Source organism: Nomascus leucogenys, unplaced genomic scaffold (assembly GCF_006542625.1).
Source record: "Nomascus leucogenys isolate Asia unplaced genomic scaffold, Asia_NLE_v1 Super-Scaffold_614, whole genome shotgun sequence".
NCBI lineage: Eukaryota > Metazoa > Chordata > Mammalia > Primates > Hylobatidae > Nomascus > Nomascus leucogenys.
The window spans coordinates 10623-24711 of record NW_022097990.1 but is presented as its reverse complement, the minus strand read 5'-3'; the positions used below and the strand labels follow the sequence as shown (position 1 = coordinate 24711).

Below are 14089 nucleotides of genomic sequence, written 5' to 3'. Positions count from 1 at the left end.
TACCACAACAAGAATGTATTGTATATTTTTGTGTGTTTTTTTTCTTAATCTTATATTCAAAATATAAGGTAGCCCCTGGCTGTGAGCTGCAAGAATCCTTATGGGTTTGACAGCTCTTCGACAACTTCCCACCTGGCTAAATTATCAAGGAATGTCCTACCACCAAGCATGAGAACTTCTTGGCATTCCTGAACTAAATTCTTCTTCTGAGCCAGCTCACGTGGGCATCTCCTTGAAGGCTTTAAAAAGATTTAGATCTGAGTCTGTCTCAGATTCTCCGGCTCAGAACCACAATTTCTTCATCTGAGGCTATTATCTTGCTCTGGAGGAGGGAGTGAGAACTGGATCACTGGTTAGGGTGGTGACTGTTTTGGACAACTGCACAGCCACAGCCAGGAACACAGAAGGCAGAGAGGCAGCCTTGATCTGCAAGGGCTCCAGTTAACCCCAGTGGAGACCCTTGATGGACAAAGGCATTCTCCTAGGCTTGGTGATGAAAGTATTCCTCTTACAGCCAGGCAAGGCACTCAGGGCTCTGCAGCAGGAAGTTAGAGCTGTAGCTTTTTTCTTGGTGTTTTCACTAAAACTTAATTTCTTGTTGCACTTGTTGGATGGGCATGTCCCATAGGGGAAGTTTCCACTGCTGTGTTCTAAACTTTGGACTGCTTGCACCATCTTACTTGTCCCCTCATTAATAATGAATTAAATAAAACCCCTTTAGTATATGCTAACTTCATATCTTTATGAGAGTCATGATTTTACCTTTTTTTATTTTTGAAAAGTACCTTTTCACATTGCTATCACTCCCTTACCAGAGCAGTGAGTGTCTGGGTCTCCCTCTTAGGGGCAGACACTGTTCCATGTAATTAGAATTAATTTCTTGTTCTTGGTAGACAGAGAAAACCTTCCACACTCCCAGGAGACAAGGGTTCAGATCTTGTGCCATGGCTGAGAGTGATGCTGAGGAAGACACTTCTCTTTAGTCTCAGTCTGCCGGCCTTTGAAATGGGCTTATAACAAACTCCTGATCCCAGGCTCAGTCGCCTTGAGCCCATGACCTCACCCAATCCCTCCCCTTCCTCCCGTGCCCCCAGGAGGCGCGGGGACTCGGGGGGCGGCCCCCTTTCCTCCAGAGGTGCCCAGGTGGCACGTCGGTGCCTCAGCTCCCGGGGGTTTCTGGGTTCTGCGCTGCCCACAGGGTGCCCAGGGGCCTCTGGAGGGGGCGGGTTCTCTCCAGCCAGAAAGCCCGGAGCCGCGCAGGAATTTTGGCTCGGACTGAGAGCATTTCCTCCCGGGCCTACCGAGGGCGATCCGGGAAGGACGGCTGCGGGCACATGCCACGCTGCTTTCAGCCAGGCTGGCACCATGCAGCCCCTGCTCTGCGCGCTGGCCGGGCTGGCCCGTGAGTGGGGCGCGGGGCACGGCAGGGGACATGCAGCCGGGGAGATCCGCAGATGTCGAGGAAAGAATGAGCTAGAGAGAGAGCTGGACACAGTAGCGAGATGGAGAGGGAGGCAGATGCAGGGAGTGAGGGATGGAGAGAAAGATGGTGAGAGGAAACAGACTCAGAAAAAGGCAGAGAAGTAGAGCAACGGAGAGATAAAGGAGAGAGGGAAGAATAAATAGTGAAAAGGAAAAAAGAAGCCGAGACAGAAAGAGGCTTTCCCTGAACAGATATGAACCAAGATAGAAAGAAAAAAGAGTTTGAGAGACAAAAGAGAAGGAAAGAGAAAGAGTGACTAAAATGGCAAGGGGTGGAGGGAGAGAGGATAAGAAAAGAGAAAGATTTGAGAGAGACCAAAAAGGAGAGAGAGAGGGAAGCTCAATGCCCGGAGTAGAGCTGACAAGAGAGAAGGAGCCAGGATCTGGGGTGGGAGGTTACAGCTGCTGGGTGGGGCAGCCCCGGAGGCCAGCTCCATCTCAGAGGGCCTGCGGAGGCTCAGGCCTGGCTTTATAGGACATTGCTTAAGAAGCCAGATACCAAAGGGTGAGTGACCCAAGCCAGCCCAGCACAGCCTTAAGGAGCCAGGCAGTCGAGCCCAGGAGAAAGGCCACCGACTCACCTGCCAGGTGGCCTCAGGTGGTTCTGCAGTTGGTGAAGAAGTCAGCCTCCTGGTTTCCAGGGAGCTTCTCTGGGGAACTGAGCTGTTCTGGGTGGAGACGGGGGACTGGATGGAGATGGAGAGCTGTGCGGGAGGGAGAGGCTGTCTGGGGTTCCTTCCATTAGCTGGGTTCCTTGCCTTTCACTGTCCCCTTTCTTCCCCCTACCTCCCCCCTCAGCTTAATGTTGCCCCTTCACAGGTGAGGCTCAGACAGAGTGATTCATGTCAGGTGACTTACTAGACCGCAGTCTGGGGCGGTACACAGATGCTCATTCCACCACCCTGCACATTGCACAGGACTTTACAGTTTACAAGCCACAACCCCCCTTAGCCAGGGATGGCTATTGCTCATTCCAGTTGCCCAGGTGAGGGGAAAGCTCAGATCTCACGGTGGTGCCAAGGCAGAGCCCTCACAAAGCATCCAGGCCTCCTGCCCCTCAGTCGTTGCCCTGACCTCGGCAGAAGTGCCCTGTGCTAAGATAGCTCCTGGTGCCTTTCAGGGCCTGGTGAACTGTGGGATTAAGCACTTGGGGAAAGGATCCAGACCAGCCCTCGGGATCCCCTGCCTTAGGTGATCCCTTCCCCTCTCTGGTGCTGTTTCTTCCCCTATAAATTGGGGAGAATGATACCCACCCCACAGGGCTGGCCTCAGGGATTAGATGAGAGAGGAAGTGCCCAGCAGGGAACATGCATCAACACAGATTCTCTCAGATGACTCCACTGATCTCTCTGAGCCTCAGTTTACCCACCTGTTAAAGATGACCACCAATGGCTTCCTCACAAGCTGCATGAGTTGTGGCTGGGACTCTGCCCAGCATAGAATACAGGCCCCAGTACACACCCTCTCATCCCCCTCTCCTTTACTCCCTCCCAGCTCAGCCCCAGGCTCTCCAGGAGCTAAAGGCACAAAGCAGCACCTGTGCTTCTCCCAGAGGGAGGACAGAGCAGCCTGCCCACAAGTGGCTAATTTGGTGCCCCTTTTAGCCACAACTTGTACAGAGGCTTTAATTTAAAACCACTTTTAAACATAATTTTTCTTTCTGATTATGTATGCTCATTGCTACAGATAAAGAAGAAAAGGAGTTTGGGAGGCTGAGGCGGGCAGATCATGAGGTCAGGAGATCGAGACCAGCCTGGCTAACATGGTGAAACCCTGTCTCTACTGAAAATACAAAAAAATTAGCTAGGTCAGGTGGCACAAGCCTGTAGTCCCAGCTACTCGGGAGGCTGAGGCAGGAGAATCACTTGAACCTGGGAGGTGGAGCTTGCAGTGAGCCAAGATCAAGCCACCATACTCCAGCCTGGGTGACAAAGCAAGACTCCATCAAAAAAAGAAAAAAAAAAAAGAAGAAAAGGAGGAAAATATTCATGTGTTAGTGTAATTTTGCATTGACTTCCTACATTTTTGTGCATATTCTTTCAGATTTTAGATGATATATCTTAACTTTTGATTATGAAAACTTTTGGATACAAAAAATACAAAATAATAGTATATGAAAGAATGATATAATGTACTTATCAACCCTGCTTCAACAAGTATCAGTTCATGGGCAGTTTTATCTCATCTATAGTCTCCACCCTTCCTCCTCTCCCTGGATTATTTTAAAGGAAATCCAGGCATTGTATATTTTCTTCTTTTTTTTTTTTTTTTGAGACAGGGTCTTATTCTGTCACCCATGCTAGAATGCAGTGGCGCAATCTCAGCTCACTGCAACCTCCACCTCCCAGGTTCAAGTGATTCTCCTGCCTCAGCCTCCCAAGTAGCTGGGACTACAGGCACTAATTTTGGTAGTTTTAGTAGAGACAGGGTTTCACCATGTTGGCCAGGCTGGTCTCGAACTCCTGGGCTCAAGTGATCCACCTGCCTCTGCCTCCCAAAGTGCTGGGATTACAGGTGTGAGCCACAATGCCTGGCCTGGCATCATGTATTTTTATCTATAAATATTTCCTTGTGTACCTCTAAGAGATAAGCACTCTTTCAATAAACATAACTACAATGTCACGATCAGACTCCAAAAACAGTGTGTGATTAAATATCATTAAATATTCAATCACTGTTCAGATGTCCTTGATTGTGTCATATCTTTTTACAATTCATTTGTTTGATCCAAATAAGGTTACATACACTGCATTTGGTCAATATGTCTGTTAGGTCTCTTTAAATATGTAAGTCTTCTTTTCCCTTTTTTTACTTAATTTTTTGTTGTTGTTGAAGAAACTAAGTTTGTCCTGCAACGTTTTCCACATTTAGATTTTGCTAATTGCATCCCTTTGATGTCATTTAAGTATCTCTACCCCTTATAGTTTCTATAAATTGAGAGCTATCTCTAACATGTCCAACTTCCAACCTTGGTTTCTTTCTTTTTTCTTTTTCTTTTTTTTTTTTTGAGACAGAGTCTCATTCTGTCATCCAGGCTGGACTGCAGTGGTGCGATCTCGGCTCACCACAACTTCTGCCTCCAGGGTTCAAGCAATTCTCATGCCTCAGCCTCCCGAGTAGCTGGGATTACAGGTGCACACCACCACGCCTGGCTAACTTTTGCATTTTTTAGTAGACACTGGGGAAGGGGGGGTTTCGCCATGTTGGCCAGGCTGGTCTTGAACTCCGACATCAAGTGATCAGCCTTCCTTGGCCTCCCAAAGTGCTGGGATTACAGGCATGAACCACCACACTGGGCCCCACTCTTGGTTTCTTTTAGCAGCACTCAGAGGAACCTTTATCCCTGATGGCTTTTTAGACCATGAGCCACCATGTCTGGCCCACATTTTGGAGTTTTTTATAGAAACAATTGAAGAATAGTGTTCTGCTGCTTTCAAAAATAAAACCCATGGATGGTTTTGAATGAATCATACATTTTAGTATAAATATTGGATGTGGTAAATTTATTATTCTATTATATTGAATGTGGTGAAATATAATTAACCCCCAGGTGGCCAGGGTTGTTTTTCAAAGCAGAGTGTGACTTTGACAATTCAGAAGATACAGCAGCATCTTTCAGAAATGCCACTGAGAAAACATTTCTCATCACCGAGCATGCAGAAATCATCTACACTGTGGCACTTTCTTACTGTTTGGGTAAAGATACAAAAGGTCTCCCCATAAGGCCTGGAAGTAGAGGGAGCCGTACTTCCACCTCAGAGGATGGGACCCAGGGGCCACATCTCTTTAACTGGGGCAGCCAGCCCAGCCCAGCCCTCCCCTGGGGCCTCTGGGCTCCACAGCAGCCTGTACTTACCAGCACAGGATGCCCTGCCCATGGCCACCATCTAGGGTGCACATCAGGCGCCGAGCAGGAGCCAGGCCAGAGAAAACAATGCAGCATCCAAGGAGGTCCATTTCCCAACTGGCGGGGCCTGGGAGAGGAGGAGGAAAGGAAGGAAGGGAGCCCTGCGGAGTCCACAGCCTTGGCTGCTCAGGGTTAATCATCATAATCCTTCAGCCTTTTCCACTCCCCTTGTCTGAGCCTCTGACAGCCCCATGGGTGCATGTGCATGTCTACTATTTTTTTTTTTTTTTTTGCAAGACAGGGTCTTTCTCTGTCACCCAGGCTGGAGTGCAGTGGTGCAATTGTAGCTGACTGTAGTGTCAAACTCCTGGGCTCAAGCAATTCTCCCACCTCAGCTTTCCAAATACCTGAGACTACAAGCATATGCCACCAATCCTGGCTAATTTTTTAATTTTTTTTTTAGTACAGACAGAGTCTCACTATGTTGCCCAGGGTGGCCTCAAACTTCTGGCTTCAAGTGATCCTCCTGCCTTAGCCTCCTAAAGCTCTGGGATTACAGGTGTGAACCACTGAGCCCAGCTCCTGTAGCTAATTTTTGAGGCCTCTCTGCAGCCTCCAAAAGACAGAGAAGAATGAAGGATGAGCTACATGGGGGAGTCAGGCCCTCAAGCCTACCTTAACCCATTTTTTGGAGGAGGCTGCAGAGGCTCAGGGAGGAGAAGAAACTTTCTCACAATCCCACAGTCATTAGTGGCTGAACAAGGCTGAGAACAGGGGTCTCCAGCATGTTTTCTGCCATGATGCATTCAAGTCAGCGCCCTGGTGAGGACCCTGGTGCAGAGGGAGCAGGCAGTACAATGTCAGGCCCTGCTCCAAGCTTGCTCTCTCAGATGCACTCCATGGAGGACTTGATGAGCTCATGGACAGTTGCTCCAGGGTGCACAGAGCACAGCTTTGTCCAGATGTGAAGGATTAGTGCTGAGCCATGTGGGGAGTGACCTCAGCCCAGCCTTTTCCCTGGACGGGTTTTGGAGCCAAGTTAGACCTCATCACAGACACGTAGAGAACAGGGTCTTTTAGGCCAGTGGAGAGGAGCAGACTCTGGTTGCTCCTGACTTCCAAAGCAGCCAGACTCTCACTTGGCTGGCAGGGTCACACTGCATCCTCCTGGCCTGAGCCTGGGAAGGGTGTGTGAGGGGAGAGTGGCTAGGGTCTGGGAGAGGGCAGGTGAGCCTCTGGGGAAAGGCTTGGCCAAAGGCCTCTGGACAGAGCCAGCAGGGGGTGTGTGTATCTACAGACTCACGATGACAGGCCCTCCCCCAGGTCGGCCACTCTGTGGGTGAGAACAGCTCTTCAGGCCCCCTCAGAGCTTTTTCTCCAAGCCGAGCAGCCCAGTTTCAGCTGAGACAATTGAGTTAAAATTTGGAGTCCCAGACTTGGTGTGGTGGCTCACGCCTATAATCCTAGCAGCTTGGGAGGTCGAGACGGGCAGATCACTTGAGCCCAGGAGTTCGAGCTTAGCCTGGGCAACATAGTGAAATTCCATCCCTACAAAAAATACAAAACTTAGCCAGGTGTGGTAGTGTGTGCCTATAGTCCCAGATACTCTGGAAGCTGAGGTGGGAGAATGGCTTGAACCCAGGAAGCAGAGGTTGCAGTGAGCCATGATCATGCCACTGCACTTCAGCCTGGGTGACAGAGTGAGACCCTGTCAAAAAAAAAAAAAAAAAAAAAAAGAGGAGTCGCTTCCTGTAGCCTCCTCTAGACCTGCTCCTGCCTCTCAAGGGCCTTCTCAGAATGTGGGGCCAGGACGGAGCATAGCCCCCAGGGGCCTGTCTCTCTGAATATTTTACATGGATGCCTGCAGCCCACGATGGCTGCTGCTTTCTGCTGACAACCCCCCCAGGCAGCCAGCTTTTGTTATGGAACATTTCAAACCATGCACACAAAAGTAGAGAGAATCGCTGAATGCGCCCCCGTGTGCTCATCACCCAGCTTCAGCAATTAGCAACTGTCAGCCCATCCTCTTTGCTCTAAATATCCATGCATGTCTCTCCCCCATCCCCACCCAGGCCTGGATTATTTGGAAGTAAATCCAAGACAGCATAGCATTTTATCTGTAAATATTTCAGTATAGCTCTTTAAAGGATTCACCTTAAAAAAATAACCAAAGTGCCATTATAATGTCCTCCTCCCTCCCCAGATTCAGCAATAACACCATTATCTTTTGAAGAGTCTTTTCTAAGTTCACTGGAGGGAAATAATGAAAAGGAGAATTTGAAAAACAGATTATTCTCCACAAAAGATGCTCAGAGTGGAAGGACGTTTTGTTCCTGGTCTTGTTCTCATCCCTGAGTGGAAGAGCTGACAGAGCTAGAGAGCTGAGACAGAGTTGGAATCAGAAAATCACAGGGCAGGGGGCCCCATCTTGCTGAGATGAGGCCTGGAGGTCAGGGTGCCTGAGTTCCAGGCATTTGCAGATGGTGTGACCTTAGACAAATCACTCGGCCTCTCAGAGTTACACAACCATCACCAGATCCATCCTATCTCAAGCCTGTCCCACTTCTAGACAACTGCAGATGACCCCTTGGCCAACCCATCCAACACTAAGGCCTTACAGCTACAAACATTGCATGTACAGAGATCAGTTCCGTAACTCTCTCCCCCAACTGAGCTTTGGATGCCCACATCCATGGCCACAGCCTCAATATTGTCACTATCTGAAGCTGCTCTAACTCTAAAAGCTAAAATTGCAATATTCTTTACCTCTTGTTCCTCCTGTGATTCCTAAGACCTCCAGTCTCTTCAGCCCCCATTTCTCCCAATTTATTGGCCCTCTTCTTGGCCTCATTTCTTTCCTTATCCCAGCTGGATTCCAGGGCTCCTGTCCTAAACCCCTGGCTGGCCAAATCTCAGTTCCTTGGCCCCTTGTTTCCACCACATCCATCCTGCAGACTCCTAGGTTTCAGCTCCATCCAGCCATCTGCCTTTGCCACTCTGCACCCAGACTGTGGAGCACTGCTGGGGGAGGACTCGTGCTTCCAGGATTCCTTGTTGATGCCAGCTCATTCTGCATGGTCCTCCTCCACTGCATCCCTCATTCTGCACATCCTGTTTTGAAGCCCTCTTTGTATTCAAGTCCCTTACGTAGTGGTGCACTGATGGACTGGCTCTCAAAAAAAAAAAAAAAAAAGGGGGGGGGTTGTTGATTTCTGTGGTGTAAATGTTCTCATCATGGCCACAATTTTTTTTCTTTTTTTACTTAAAAACTTTTTCTTTTTAGAGATAGGGGTCTAACTATGTTGATCAGCCTGGTCTTGAACTCCTGGCCTCAAGCGATCCTCCCACTCGGCCTCCGAAAGTGCTAAGATTACAGGCATGAGCTACCATTTCCAGACACCATGGTCACTATTTTAATGTCTGTTTTTAGCAACCTACTCATAGAATTCTTGAAATTTTAACATCTAGCTCTCCTCCCTACATGATCTCCATCTTACTGCACTGAGTAAATAGAGGCTATCAGGTGGGAGCTCCCTCCACTTTTTGGCCCTCTAGTTAGATGGTTTACCTTTGCACATTTTTGCTGCATTCCCTCCATCTTCCTTCCAGATGTGGTCCCACCCACTCTGGATCCAGGGCCTCCCATCAATTCAGGAAGTGCATTCCTTGGGTTCTCTTGTCTTCCTCCTGTCCCTCAGGCTGTAAGCATGGTTGTGTTTTCCAATGCTTAAAACAAAAACAAATGACAACCATAAATACTTCTCTAGACCTTGCGATCCAATCTCCCTTCCTTCACAGCCAAGCTTCATGAAATTTTCCAGAATCCAAGTTTCCACCCCCAACCTCACCTTTCCTTCTCATGTCATGGTAATCCAAACTCTGCTTTTCCTCCACTCCTAAAAGTGCTGGGGTGAAATTTAGCAGGGCCTTTCCCGTGCTCTCTTTCGAGTCCTTACCTTGCTAGACCTCCCCACTGTTTTCAGCCATGCTGACCCTTTTCATCCCCTGTAGAATCTGTAAAGCTCTTGGCTTCTCTTGACTGCTGGGGCAGCACCCTCCTTCCTGAGTGTCAGCGTTCTCCAAGGTTCCAGCCAATCCTGGTGCCCCACAGGCATCTTAGGGTTACCAACTCTGAAATCCGAGCTTGGAATCAGGGATCTCAGACTTCTGCTGTGAAGGTTGGTGGTGCCTGGAAGAGCTAACTCAAGGAGAACAATTCTCAGTCAAGAGTTGAGCAGGTTGAATGGCAGATCCTCTGCTTATGAGTAGTGACTCTGGACACATCCTTTCACCCTTCTGTGCATCAGTTTTCCTATGTGTAGATTGGGCATAACAACAGGTTGTTGGAGAGGTTAAGTGAGCACCCTACATGGTGCATGGTAAGCACTCATCACATGACAGCTGTTACTAATGGGTTCCCAGTGTCAATGCTGCTGCTGAAATACCTCCTCTCATTTTCTTCCTCACTATTCCTACAGCTACTCGGGGGGCTGAGGCAGGAGAATCGCTTGAACCGGGGAGGCGGAGGTTGGAGTGAGCTGAGATTGCACCATCACACTCCAGCCTGGGCAACAGAGCTAGACTCCGTCAAAAACAAAACAAAACAAAACAACAACAACAACAAAAACAAGCATCAGAACTGGTTTATTAAAGCCTCTTGGTTAAAGCTCTGCCCCCTCAGCCTTATTTCCAGGACTTCCCTCTCCAGTCTCTCTCCCGCCCACTTTGTATCTCCAGCCACTGCAGGCTCCCTGCAGGCTTTGCACAGTGAGCCACGCTCTTTCAGGCCTCTTCATCATTGCAGGTGCCATTCTTCCTGGCTGAAGCCTGCCCTCCCTTCCTCCCTGGGCTTCACCTCCTTGAGGAAGTCCATCTGGGTCTGTAGGTGACTGTGGCTGTAGAGATGGTGGGATTGAGATAACTGACACTCGCACACTGACCCCCACCTGGGCCATCCTCTGCTTGCTCTTGAGGTTGCTTTGAGGACTGACCTCACTTGAGCCCAGTGTTTACAGAAGTCTCTGGCATTATGGAAAACTAAGAATCCCACAGTGACAAGACTTGTTTTCCCACAGCTGCAGAACCCTTCACCACTCCCTGAGGAGACTCAGCTCAGAGCACAGCGTGTGACAGACACGTGGCTATGCAATGCCCTCTAGATGTCATAGAGGAGGTAACCGGGTGCTTTGGAAGGACATGTGGGTTCAGGACCACCTTCTAGGATGGTTTCTGTGGGCAGATGCAAGCTTGCTTTGGAATGTCAGGACATCGGGCCAATCCTGCCCTGGGGCCACCTTGTCCAACATCACCCTCCCATCTAGGCTGCCAGGCTGGCGAGCCCCCCATGGACCCTGCCTCCCCTAAGGCCTTACTTACCCCACCAGGACACTTCAGCATCATTACTCGATGGGAAGGTGGAAATCCAGTCCCTGTTTTGTTATATAGCCACGATTCCTCACTTGTGTGGGGAAAAGTTTTCATCTTTATTGTCACAAGCCTTTAACTGAAATTGAGCATTCCCATTCATCATAAATACAGACAGCAAGCCCTGGTGTTAATAGTACTATAACTTTGGCATCAATAGAAATCCAGATAATTTCATCTTCTTCTAGTTATGAATAGCTCAACATAACATTTATGTCTTTCATTATGTCAAAATTTCAGTTGTTGTTAGGCCTGATGTTAGATCATGTGAGTTAGTGAGTTAATAAATACATTTTTTTTGGCGGGGGGGGCAGGGTCTCTGTTTGTCGACAAGGCTGGAGTGCAGTGGTGCAGTCTCGGTTCACTGCAACTTCCACCTCCCAGGCTCAAGCAATCCTTCCACCTCAGCCTCCCAAGTAGCTGGGACTACAGGAACATGTGCCACCATGCCTGGCTAATTTTTGTATTTTTTTGTAGAGGTGAGGTTTTGCTATATTGTCCAGGCTGGTCTCGAACTCCTAAGCTCAAGCCATCCACCCACCTCGGCCTCCCAAAGTGCTGGGATTACAGGCATGAGCCACTGTGCCCAGCCAATACATATGTTATATCCAAATTTTTAAATTTTCTTTTTGACAGATTCTTGCTCTGTCACCCAGGCTAACGTGCATGGTACAATCTCAGCTTACTGCCATCTCCACCTCCCAGGTTCCAGTGATTCCTGTGCCTCAACCTCCTGAGTAGTTGGGACTACAGGCATGCACAACCATGCCCGGCTAATTTTTTGTATTTTTGGTAGAGAAGGGGTTTCACCATATGGCCAGGCTTGTCTCAAACTCCTGATCTCAAGTGATCTCCCCGCCTCGGCCTCCCAAAGTGCTGGGATTACAGGCGTGAGCCACCATGCTAGGCCAAAAAGTTTAATTTTAAATACTTGATTTTTTTTTTTTTGGCAGAGTCTCTCTCTGTCACCCAGGCTAGAGTGCAATGGCATGATCTCAGCTCACTGCAACTTCCACTTCCCGGTTCAAGCAATTCTCTTGCTTTGGCCTCCAGAGTAGCTGGGACTACAGATGTGCATCACTGTGCCCGGCTTCTTTTTGTATTTTTAGTAGAGACAGGGTTTTGCCACATTGGCCAGGCTGATCTCGAACTCCTGACCTCTGGTGATCCGTCCACCTCGGTCTCCCAAAGTGCTGGGATTACAGGCGTGAGCCACCACACCTGGCCTAATACGTGAGTCACCACGCCTGGCCTAATATTTGAATAATATTTTAATGCAATTGGTGCTCTTGGTAATTCTATGTTTTATTTTTTGCATTTAAGGCATTATTCTGAGAAGAGATCTGTAGGCTTCACCACACCGCCATTGGGGTCCATGGCATACACGGGGAAAAACCATTAAGAACCCTGAGTAAATTTCAAAATCCCAGACCTGTCATTTGGCAGAGACACCACCAGGGAGCAGAATAGCAAAAGGAATGTGAGCTCCAGGCTGCAAAGTCCAAAAGGGAGAAGGTAATCTACAGGCGCTTCATCCAAACCTGTGACTGAGTGCCAAAAAGGAAGGAGCCTTAGAGAGCGAGCCCCATAGGACATTGTCATCTGCAGAAATTGAGGCAGGTAGGGGCAGAGCCTGAGTGAGGAAAACCCAGGTCCCGCAGCTCCCAGTCCTTTCCCACTGCACCCCACTGGACCACCAGCTGCTCCTTAGGACCTGGCTAATGAAGCAGAACGTGGCACCACTCCTGTCCTGGACGTTACCCACCTTCTCACTCTAGATGGTACAGAAGACCGTGGATCACCTGGGGACACAGGTGAAAGGCCTGCTGGGCCTGCTAGAGGAGCTGGCCTGGAACCTGACGGGGGGACTCTTCAGCCCCGTCCCCGACATCCTTGGAAAAGGTGAGCAGTGCAGGTGGCAGAGGACAGCCTCTGGGCTGCTGTCATCTGGCGCTGTGCAGACGAGACGGGGACGGCTGCTACACGGCACAGGTGTAGCCTGGATAGCAGGGAGGGTCCCAGCGCCCCCTGGGGACGGAATCCGGACGGCATCATCCCTGCTCCCCTCCCCTACCACCCCGCTCCCACACCCGGTCGCTGCCTCCCGGTGTCAAGGTGTCAAACGAGGTTCTGGAAGAGCCAGCCCTAGATGACATCTCAGCACAACCCCGGCGCGGAGAAGCTGCCTGCTTCATTGGCCTTCTCATGACTGGAGCTCCTCAGCTCCTTTCATTTTCCCCTGAGGAGCCACTCCTGTTCCACCCCAAAACCGTCGCAGGGAAGACGGGCACCCCCACTGATCAGGCAGGGATGGGGTTGCACTCTGTTCTCTCCTTGATCCCTGTGTCCCTAGCTCAGGAATTCCCGGGGGCTGGGGAGGGGAGGGAAGGCACTGCTGAGCACCACGGGGCGGGTACCCTGCAGCACCCCAGCTTGCTCAATGGAGGCCGCTGCTTTCTTTCAGATGGCTTCTGAGCCCCGGAGCTGGAGCCCAGCAGCTGGAGGTGGTGCACCTGCCAGGCAGCACCCTCTGAGAGCCAGCGCCGTCCTCTCTCCTTCCTTCCTCAGTTTCGTGTGAAATAAAAGCTACTGTTTTAGGTCTCCTCTGTGTCTGCTGACAGAGTAACCCGTTTACAGCCCCCTGTCCCTCCACTTCCATGCCTGGGGGAGGCCGGCAACCCCCTCCAGGCTCAGACCTGGGGACTCGCCCACTCCCGCCATCTGTGCTTTAGCACTCCTTATTTATAGGGGCAGATGGAGCAGGGGGTTGATTAACAGAGGTGGGGGCCCTTCGAGTGGCCTTGCTTCTCAAAATGTAGCCATAGGTGAGAAGCAAGGGGATCAGGGTCTCAGGACCCACCCGGACTCCTTAATCCAAATCTGCATTGCAATGAGGCCCCCAGGGAATTTATGTGTCCATTAAAGAAGTTTCTTGTTGTTTTAAAAAAAATTTCCTATGAAGTGAAATTCAATGTAAAATTCATCAGTGTAACTATTTTAAATTGTACAAGGCTGGGAGTAGTGGCTTGTGCCTATAATCCTAGCATTTTGGGAGGCCAAGGTAGGAGGATCACTTGAGCCCAGGAGTTTGAGACCAGCCTGGACAACATGGTGAAACCCCATCCCTACAAAAAATACAAAAATTAGCCGGGCATGATGGCATGGTGGCATGGTGGCATGATGGTGCATGCCTGTAGTCCCAGCTACTCAAGAGGCTGGGGTGGGAGGATCACCTGAGCCATGTAGATCAAGGCTGTGGTGAGCCATGATTGTGCCACTGCACTCCAGCCTGGGACAGAGTGAGACTTTGTCTCAAAAAATAATAATAATAAACAA

The 14089-nt window shown here is 49.7% G+C and overlaps 1 pseudogene; it reads left to right on the top strand.

Annotated features, from left to right (window-relative positions):
- Positions 1-1365: 1365 nt before the first annotated feature.
- On the top strand, positions 1366-12906 carry LOC115834421 (annotated as a pseudogene).
- Positions 12907-14089: the final 1183 nt, after the last annotated feature.